General features: G+C 30.4%; 1 long non-coding RNA gene across 1 annotated transcript; it reads right to left on the reverse strand.

The window, feature by feature from the left end:
• Nucleotides 1-6,563: 6,563 nt before the first annotated feature.
• Nucleotides 6,564-10,236, reverse strand: LOC107872882. Its single transcript, XR_001675011.2, has 3 exons — nt 9,984-10,236; nt 7,376-7,442; nt 6,564-6,870 (listed from the first exon to the last, which is right to left on the reverse strand). It is a non-coding gene; the product is annotated as an uncharacterized LOC107872882 (long non-coding RNA).
• Between the last annotated feature and the right edge of the window lie 206 nt (nt 10,237-10,442).

Consider the following 10,442-nt stretch of genomic DNA (forward strand, 5'->3'; position numbering starts at 1 on the left):
TCCCAATTTGTGAGACTAAATTGGATTAGTTATGTTGACACCTAATTTTGACCTTCCGATACCCCTTTTAGGCTGCTATTTTAGCAAAATTATTAATTTTAAATGTTGATAATTTTCACGCATTATTTTGATATCAAATAAATATTAACATGTCGCATTCATGATTTGAAAATATACAATTTATTTTTATATTATTATTTTTTACATTATATACTAATAGTTTACATAATTTTGCTAATATTTATTAAATCATTTCCGCAATTATACATGCTCATAATTTTTTATTATTATTATTATTATTATTATTATTATTATTATTATTATTATTATTATTATTATTATTATTATTACTACAACTACTACGTCTTTCCTACATTTATTAAATAGCAGCCTAAGTCAATTCAATTTGCCCAGCTTATGTAATTTCTAGCCTAATTCTTATTCAATTAATATCAATTTTAGTCAGAATTGATATCAATTTTGACCCCAAATTAAAATTCAATTATTGACCGATTTTTGAATCATTATTACATTATTTTAATCTCAGCCGTTGATTAAAATTAATCCAACGAGTGAGATGAAGTCATCTTTTTCTTCTCTTTTTAAACAAAACAACTAATCCTAATCTCATATTTTTCACCCTCAAAACAAAACAGCCGCCTCCACAGCCCTCTCTCCCCTCTCAACGAAAAACAACAACCATATCAAGACATCGTCGCCTCCTACCAGTCGACGGAAACCTACCTCCCTTCTCTTCTTTCTCTAACGACTTCACCAAATGCCCGTCACTCAACCAATAAAACTCCACAACAGTCACTGCTTCCACCGTCGGCGTATTCAAGCCAGCCGCATCGCAGTCAAGATAATACCGGAGCTCCGTGGGAAAACCCAACAAAAACCATCGTCGCCACTGCTTAATTCTCTTGTTTCAACAGGCACCCGTAACTTATAAACTAAGTTGTGTCGGTCTATCACTTCCTTATCGCTTCTTCTCCTTCATAGCTCATCTCCTTCAAACTCTTTCTTATCTCATATTAACTTTAGGTGGATTTGACACTCAAAATTCTAAGATCAAATATCATTAAAAAAATTGTTTAAATTGACCATCAAAGTCATAGATCCCTAAAGTGGGTCAAATGGAGTAAATATAAAGTTATGGTTACATTATTTCTTCTTATGAATTGATCAATCATCTCGCCTTTTTTTTCAATGCACATTTCTTAAGGCAAGTATATCTCACTAAGAACTGAAACGTAGTTGCCCCCATAGACGATCGGATGGATTACTTATAGTGAGAAGAGCAAATATATCGCTAAACTCTTATACTTAATTAATGAGTTTGATACTGCTTGAAATTTTTTTCTCAAGAAACATTACCATTAAGTTTTTAAGTAAAAATTGCCCAATTTCAGTTTTAGCACAAGGAAATGGAAAGTCTATCCATCCTTCTCTATACACTATAAGTCTGTACAAACCATTGCGAATAATGTACAATAAACAACTAATTCAATTACAAAGTATCATAGTGATCTATCCCCATTATATCAATTCTTCTCTAACTGAGTGGATAGATGAAAAGATCAGTAGGTGCTTATAGTTTAATTGATTGAACATGCAATAGACACCTAAAAACTAATTTAATCAATTATGATAGGAAAAAATAAAGTCAAACTGAAAGAATGACACTTAATTTGAGAACCTACTTCAACACATGTTCTTTAGAAAATAGTAGAAGTTGTTTTTCATAAGCTAAAGAAGTAATTTTGAAATGTGTACTAGTGACTTTAAAATGATCAAGTGTAGTCACTTGAGAAGTGGATTAGCGACTTGAAAATGGTTTAGTGTAGTTACTTGAAAGGTGAACTTGTGTTTTGAAATTAGTAAAGTGTAATCACTTGAAAATGTGAATTCATGACTTGAAATTGATTTAGTGTTGACACTTGAAATGTGAATTCATGACTTGAAAATGATGAAATTTAGTCTCTTGAAAAGTGAATTAGAGAGTTGAAAATGGTCAATTGTAGTATTTTGAAATGTGTACTTGTGACTTCAAAATGATCAAGTGCAGTCACTTGAGAAGTGGATTAGCGACTTAAAAATAGTTTAGTGTAGTTACTTTAAAGGTGAACTTGTGTTTTGAAATTATTAGTGTAATCACTTGAAAATGTGAATTCATGACTTGAAATTGGTTTAGTGTTGGCACTTGAAATGTGAATTCATGACTTAAAAATGGTTAGGTTTAGTCACTTGAAATGTGAATTAGAAAGTTGAAAATGGTCAAGTGTAGTGTTTTGAAATGTGTACTAGTTGACTTCAAAATGATCAAGTGTAGTCACTTGAGAAGTGGATTAGCGACTTGAAAATGATTTAGTGTAGTTACTTAAAAGGTGAACTTGTGTTTTGAAATTAGTAAAGTGCAATCACTTAAAAATGTGAATTCATGACTTGAAATTGGTTTAGTGTTGGCAGTTGAAATGTGAATTCATGAATTGAAAATGGTTAGGTTTAGTCACTTGAAATGTGAATTAGAGAGTTGGAAATGGTTAAGTGTAGTAATTTGAAATGGTTAAGTATAGTGACTTGAAATGTAAATTAGCTATTTGAAAATGGTTTGAGTGTAATGACCCGAAATGTAAATAAGTTATTTGAAAATTATTGAGTTTAGTGACTTGAAAATGATTAAGTGTAGTTACTTGAAATTGCAAACTTATGACTTGAAAACAGTTAAGTGTAATTACTTGAAATTGTGAACTTGTGACTTGAAAATGGTTAAGTGTAGTCACTAAAAATGTGTACTAATAACTTGAAAATAATAAAGTATAGTTACTTGAAAATGATTAAGTATAGTGACTTGGAATGTGAATTAGAATTGAAAATGGTCAAGTGTAGTATTTTGAAATGTGTGCTAGTGACTTCAAAATGATCAAGTGTAGTCACTTGAGAAGTGGATTCATGACTTGAAAATGGTTTAGTGTAGTTACTTGAAAGGTGAACTTGTGTTTTGAAATTAGTAAAGTGTAATCACTTGAAAATATGAATTCATGACTTGAAAATGATTAAGTGTAGTTACTTGAAATGTGAATTAGTTACTTGAAAGTGGTTAAGTATAGTGACTTGAAATGAATGATTAAGTGTAGTGACTTGAAAATGGTTAAGTATAGTTATTTGAAATGTGATGTAGTTACTTGAGAATGATTAAGTATAATTATTTGAAATGTGAAGCAGTTACTTGAAAATGGTTAAGTATAGTGACTTGAAATGTGAATTAATTATTTGAAAATAGTTAAGTGTAGTGATGTTAAATGTGTACTAGTGACTTGAAAATGGTTAAATGTAGTGACTTGAAATGTTAATTAGTTACTTGAACATAGTCAACTGTAGTGACTTGAAAAGTGTACTAGTGACTTGAAAATGGTTAAGTGTAGTTACTTGAAAATGGTTAAGTATAGTGACTTGAAATGTCAATTAGCTATTTGAAAATGGTTTGAGTGTAGTGACTTGAAATGTGTACTAGTGACTTGAAATGCGAATAAGTTATTTGAAAATCATTAAGTATAGTGACTTGAAAATGATTAAGTGTAGTTACTTGAAATTGTGAACTTGTGACTTGAAATGGTTAATTGTAGTTACTTGAAATTGTGAAATTGTGACTTGAAAATGGTTAAGTATAGTCACTTGAAATGTGTACTAATTACTTGAAAATAATAAAGTATAGTTACAAAATAAATATGTTTGGTTATATGAAAAGATCTCTGCTTTGAGAATTTTTCATTGAGTAAATCTTCTTGTGTAGTCCATTGCAATGTATCTGACAATGTATAATCCATTGCAGTATACCTTGTATAATTTATTTGACTGGGTACGGAGTTTTAACAAATAAGAAAAGAGTTTTCTTCAAATTAAGTATTAAATACATGGCACCACTTGAACCCTTCCTCTTGTCCTCTTATTCTTCTAATTTCATCCTCTGTTATCATAATAGAACAAGTCATAACAATAGTCATAATAATCTGAAAAATCAACTTTGAGTTTATGATGTTTTATATGTTAATATATACATGTTTATATTTGTTGATTGTTTTGATTTTATTTGATACTATAATATCATATAATTTATGTGAATAATGTATTTTTAACACTTTGTATGCCCTGAAGTAATATATTCTTATACAGAATAAGTTTGAAAGAAAGAATTAAGAAATATTAGTTTCTCAAAGTGCATCAATTGTCGAAGGAGGATGAGCAAGGAATTGGACTTGTTGATGAAGCATGTATACAAGAAATCATCTTCAAATAATGAACGTCCACCTCAAGAAGACAACCAAGCATATGAGGATGAAAGTGATGATGATTTTGACGACGTGAGTGAAAGTGATTCTTATCCTGATAATGTGGATGAAAGGAATTTTTTGACCCTGATGGTTGGTAGTTTTATTGAGGATTCAAGTTTGAAATATTTTCTTTTGGACCATTTAAGAATCACACATTATTGATGTAGATGTTATGAATTATGTATTTTTGTTAACTGTAATGGTTTACATTAGACTTGTATTGAATAATGTTTTTGAGAATTATTGGAGATTTTGAATAAATTTTTGACTAATTGTGAAATGTTTCTAGTAATTTACGTGTGAATTATTACTTGAGAATTTCCATGAAAATGTACATGCTAAATAATCATAAAAAATTTCTTGAGAAAATTTGTTCTTACGGATTTATTTGGGGTATTTCATACGAATTTTCTTGCGAAATAGTTTCATAAATATCCAAACGAGATTTTCTTTTGTTAATTAGAAATTTTCAGCTCTAAACTTCCTTCGTATTTACTTGAAAATCTTCGTGGAGAATAATTTGTGAATTTTTTCGTGGAAATCCGTGGGTAAAATTCTTTTTTATGAAATTTTACCAAATAATTCATGCAAAATTTTGATAGCTAATCGAAAATAAACCCACAAATAACATATCTGCGGATTTATTTCAGCATCTAAATTACCTAGAAATTTTATAAATCCGCAGGTAATTTCCTTTGAATTCTAATTGGTAAGAAAATTTGCAGGTAATCAAATTACTTGGGGATTTTATCACATTATCCCTATAAAAGTCTTCAGGTAATAAGCAATACTTTATTAATGTGTCATAATTTAAGTATTTGTTATTCAAGAATAATTGCTACTAAGAATAAAAGGACACTATTAGAAACGACTTTTTCCACCACGGGTCAATGAAAAATTTATTTTATAAGCATGATTTTCCCACCAAATCAACTCACTAAAAAACAATCAAAATATCAGGAAATATCCACAGTGTTATTAATGTATTATCATAAATAGTCAATATCTATTTATAAAAAAATTAGAAACTTCAATTTTTGGGACAAAGTTAATTATCTCCCATAAATAAATGAGTTTTTCTTCATTGTAATTGACCCCTCAAGAATTTCTCAAGAGAAATAAAGAAGTCTCCTCTTTCCTGTCTCCATTCTTCTTCTTCTTACTTTATATTTTATAACACATTATCAACACGAGACTTTAATCAATCAAAATTGGATAATAATCTAAAACCTCCCATCCAGCAGGTATGATGGTTAAATTAATTTCTTTGTTCTTAAAATATTACGGATGATAGCTTTGAAAGTAGAAAGTCAGGTATGTTCATGGGCTATGAATCAAATTTTTATCCAAGGATTAAGTTTTAATTTCTTCCATTTGCAAGGTATCTTAAATATTATTTATCTTTGTACCCACTTTTTATTTTCACACAAATTAATTATATTGTTCTTGTACTGTTCAATATGTAAATTGTCTTATATGCGTACATGCTACTAAATCAAATAATTGCACTTTGACGCGATCTTGCTGCTCCAATTGTTGTTACTAACATACGTGTAGATATTGAATTTGTGCACAATCTCGTTGGGCTGCTCGTGGAGGATAAACTTTTACTTTGACAACTTGTTTGCGACCAAAAAAACCGATCAAAAAGTATGATCGAAAAAAATATGATAACTTTTTTAAAACTGATCATGGGTGGTCGATTTTTTTAAAAATATATAGTTATATTTAAAGTTCAGTATTATTATTTGAAAAAAAAAAATCAAAATAACCGACCATAAGTGGTTGGCTTTTTATTTAAATTAAATAATTAATTTATAAAAAAACCAACCACATGTGATCTTTTTATTTAAATTAATTAATTAATTTATAAAAAAATCAACCACATGTGGTTGATTTTTTATTTAAATTAAATAATTAATTTGTGGTCAATTTTTTATTTAAATTAATCAATTAACTTATATTCAAAACCGACCACTAGTGGTTGATTTTTTATTTAATAAAATAATTTTAATTAATTATAGTAAACCAACCACATGTGGTCGATTTTTAAAAAATATTACCAAAAAAACCGACCACATATGGTCGATTTTCTGAAAAATTTAACAAAAAAACGACCACACGTGATCGATTTTTCTAAAAATTTTATAAAAAAAATATTAAAAATTTTCCAGAAAACCCTACAAAAGCATTGCATTAGAAGTGAAATGTAATGACCAATTTGCGACAGCGTTGTCAAAGGCTCATTTGAGTCGCCCTTAAGCCCTGAATTTGAGAGAAGCTAAAGATACGCGCTTCAACTTACTGAGAACACACTTCAACGTATGTCCACTACGCAATTTTCTGTATGAACCTTTTCGTTATACAAAGGAAAAATTTTGTCAGCTTGAAATATTTACATCAAAGTCTACCTATTGTGTAATTATTTACAAATACATAAGCACCACTTATTGGCTCCAGAGGTCCAAAAGTCCAGGGCTTGCCATTCACAACAAGCACATCCTCTACAAAAGCATCAACATCTGACTCCTTCAAACTCCTTGATTAAAAGAACCAGATATAAATCAAGCTCAAGGTAAGGTAATGCTTGGAGATGCATACAATGTTTAGGTCAAATATGTTGCAAAGAAATCATGAGGTAACTAAAAGAGTTAGCCCTTAGTCTTAACTAGTTTGTTACTTTTTGCTAACTAAGTCAAATCTCAAAAACGAATTAAATCGAACAACATTAATTCATTTATTTTAAATCAAAATTTAGATATTGAGAAACTATTCGAAAAGTACGATACGTTACAATTCTCATATGGAAAAGTGCCAAAAATATTACTCTGAGATAGAAGAGAACACCAGTGTAGTATTTAATCATACAAGACTAACTTCTTCCGAAATAACATAATGTTGTGAGGAAAAAAGAATCAAGTCAAATTCATTATGTTTACTTTTCTTTTCTTGTTTTCAGAGAGACGAGTTACATACTTGATCACTACTACATACAGAATAATACAATGATTTTTAAAAGAACATAGAAGAATATTGAAAACTACCTATATTTGATCATTTCAGGAAAAATTAGAACATCTCCATCCAATAGTCCAATGTCTTCTTCACGTACTTCGCAAATCGTCGAACCAGTTTACCACAAACAATCATCCAGCAATAAACACGTTAACCTCAATATCACACTTGCAAAGCTAACATAGTACAACTACGAAAGCATTCTAATTGATCATCGAAGTGGAATTCTCATATTGTGTACTAAAAATTCATCCAATATGCATTTAAAAAGCTAATGAAGTAAACCTACTAATTGGGCACTCAAATCAATCAGCTAACAATTCTTATACTTTGTGTTATACTTTGAACATTTTGTGTCCCTGGAAGTTACAAACAAATGCTCAACAACGTTATGAGTTAAGAGTCAAAAAACACCCGTAAAAGTATCCCCGTTTTTGAGTTTCATACCAAACTATCAAGTGTGTCAGTTTCATACTTGAACCATCACCAAATGTTTATCGAAACACACCTCAACTATTCAATAAACAATTGGTGATAGTTCAAGTAGGAAACTCAAAAATCCCGAATACTTTAGGTGTACTTTGACTCTTCACTCATAATGTTATCTATACAATACCAAAATTTAGCGCCGATATGCTAATTTCTGAAAAATCCAATAGAGGTGAAGTTCATCAAATGTTTATTGAGACAGACCACAACTATTCGATAAACATTTGGTGATAGTTGAGGTGTGTTTCGATATTTAGTAATAATTTAAGTAGAAAACTCACCCTTAATAATTTAGGTATGCCGAAATAATTTAGGTGTATTTTTAACTCTCCACTCGAATGCTATCAAAACAATGCCAAAATTTATCGCCGATTTTGCTAACATCTGAACCAGAAACTCAGTCCAACAGAAACGAAGTTCATCACTAATGTCGTTGACTCAAGTGGCAACACAACTATATTCAAAACACAAGTCCACAAAATATTTTCTAGTCTCTTATTCACTTCTCAAGTGACCACACTTTACTAAAATAAAACACAAGTTCACATTTCAAGTACCTAAATTCAAAACAAAAGTCACTAATTCATAATTCAAGTAACTATACTTAAACACTTCAAGTCACTAATTCACTTCATAAGTTACCGAACTAAACTAAATTCAAAATGAAAAATTCACATTTCAAGTGCCTACACTTAAACATTTTCAAGTCACTAACTCAAATAAACACACTTAACTATATTCAAAACACAAGTCCACCTTTCAAGTAACCACACTTAAACATTTTCGACTCACTAATTCACTTTTCAAGTGACCACACTTAACTATATTCAAAACACAAGTCCACAAAACATTTTCAAGTCACTTATTCACTTCTCAAGTGATCACACTTAACTAAATTCAAAACACAAGTCCACATTTCACGTACCAACACTTAAAACATTTTCAAGTCACTTATTCACTTCTCAAGTGACCACACTTTACTAAAATAAAACACAAGTTCACATTTCAAATACCTAAATTCAAAACAAAAGTTCCTAATTCATAATTCAAGTAACTGCACTTAAACATTTCTAGTCACTAATTCACTTCACAAGCTACCAAACTAAACTAAATCCAAAATAAAAAGTTCACATTTCAAGTGCCTACACTTAAACATTTTCAAGTCACTTATTCAATTCTCAAGTGACCACACTTAACTAAATTCAAAACACAAATCCACATTTCAAGTACTTAAGACTTAAACATTTTCGACTAACTAACTCACTTTGCTAGTGACCACACTTAACTATATTCAAAACACAAGTCCACCTTTCAAGTAACTACACTTAAACATTTTCGACTCACTAATTCACTTCTCAAATGACCACACGTAACTAAATTCAAAGCACAAGTCCACATTTCAAGTAACTACACTTAAACATTTTCAAGTCACTTATTCACTTCTCAAATGACCACATTTAACTAAATTCTAAACACAAGTGACAACACTTTAATAAATTCTACACATTCATGATAAACACATTGAATTACAAAAAGAAACAAAAGCAATTAATCCTATAAAAACAGCCCTTAATTACGGCAATTGATTATGCGCCAAAGGAACTAGCACAAAGGAAACAACCTCCATTCATAAAACTGCTAATTGTATGCAGACACTAGCACAAAGGAAAACTTACGGCAGCTAATTTTTTAACTAGGTTTCTCAAAATGAATAATCTCTATATACAACAAAAAGGAAAAAGCAGGATACCATACTGAAAAAAGTGAATTAGTTAAAGTTAATACCATATCAAGATCGACATAAAGCATTAATGACTTTTACTATTTTGTCATTTGACGACATAATCCACATTAAGTAAACTAAGAAAGATAATTAATGCTACATTATAACAGAAAACCTAGAAAGGAAAACAAAGAACCTTACTAAATCTGCAACAATAGATCTGTAAAAGAATTTTAAAACCACAAAGTATTTTCTTGAAAAGCTCATTTTGCACAATTCAATAATGTAAGCCTCTTAGTTTTACAAGAACTCAGATCCAACATACTTACTTGAATAAAATTTAGCAATGATGGCCGCACACAAACAAATTTGAGAACACAAGAAAAACAATCACCTTTCCCCTAAACTGGTGAATCAAGAAATACCTCAACTGGCATCGGCGGTGTTGGCATGGTTGATGTTGGGAGGCGGCACTGGTGCTCTGCCGGCTGAAATCGCGGGTGGCTCAGCGGTATCGGGTTTTCTCCGGCTATGGAAGAGAAGAGGGAAGCCGGGAAGAGGGGAAGGGGCAGCATCGGGTTTCTCAGCAGCGGCAACAGCCATTGATGGTTATAGAGAGGTATAGAGAGAGAGGGGGGTATAAAGAGAGAGATAGCTGCGGCTTCTTTTTTTGAAATGGAGGGATTAAGGTTTTGATGTTGTTTTAAAAGGAGAGGAATTGAGATCTAATCTCAGTCGTTGGATCAGCATTGATCTACGGCTGAGATTAAAATTATTATAAAAAGGTCAGTAATTTGACTTTTAATTTGGGGTTAAAAATTGATATCAATTTTGGCTAAAATTGATATTAATTGGACAAGAATTAGGCTAAAATTAAATAAATT

Source organism: Capsicum annuum, chromosome 6, assembly GCF_002878395.1.
Source record: "Capsicum annuum cultivar UCD-10X-F1 chromosome 6, UCD10Xv1.1, whole genome shotgun sequence".
In the NCBI taxonomy this organism is placed as follows: Eukaryota; Viridiplantae; Streptophyta; class Magnoliopsida; order Solanales; family Solanaceae; genus Capsicum; species Capsicum annuum.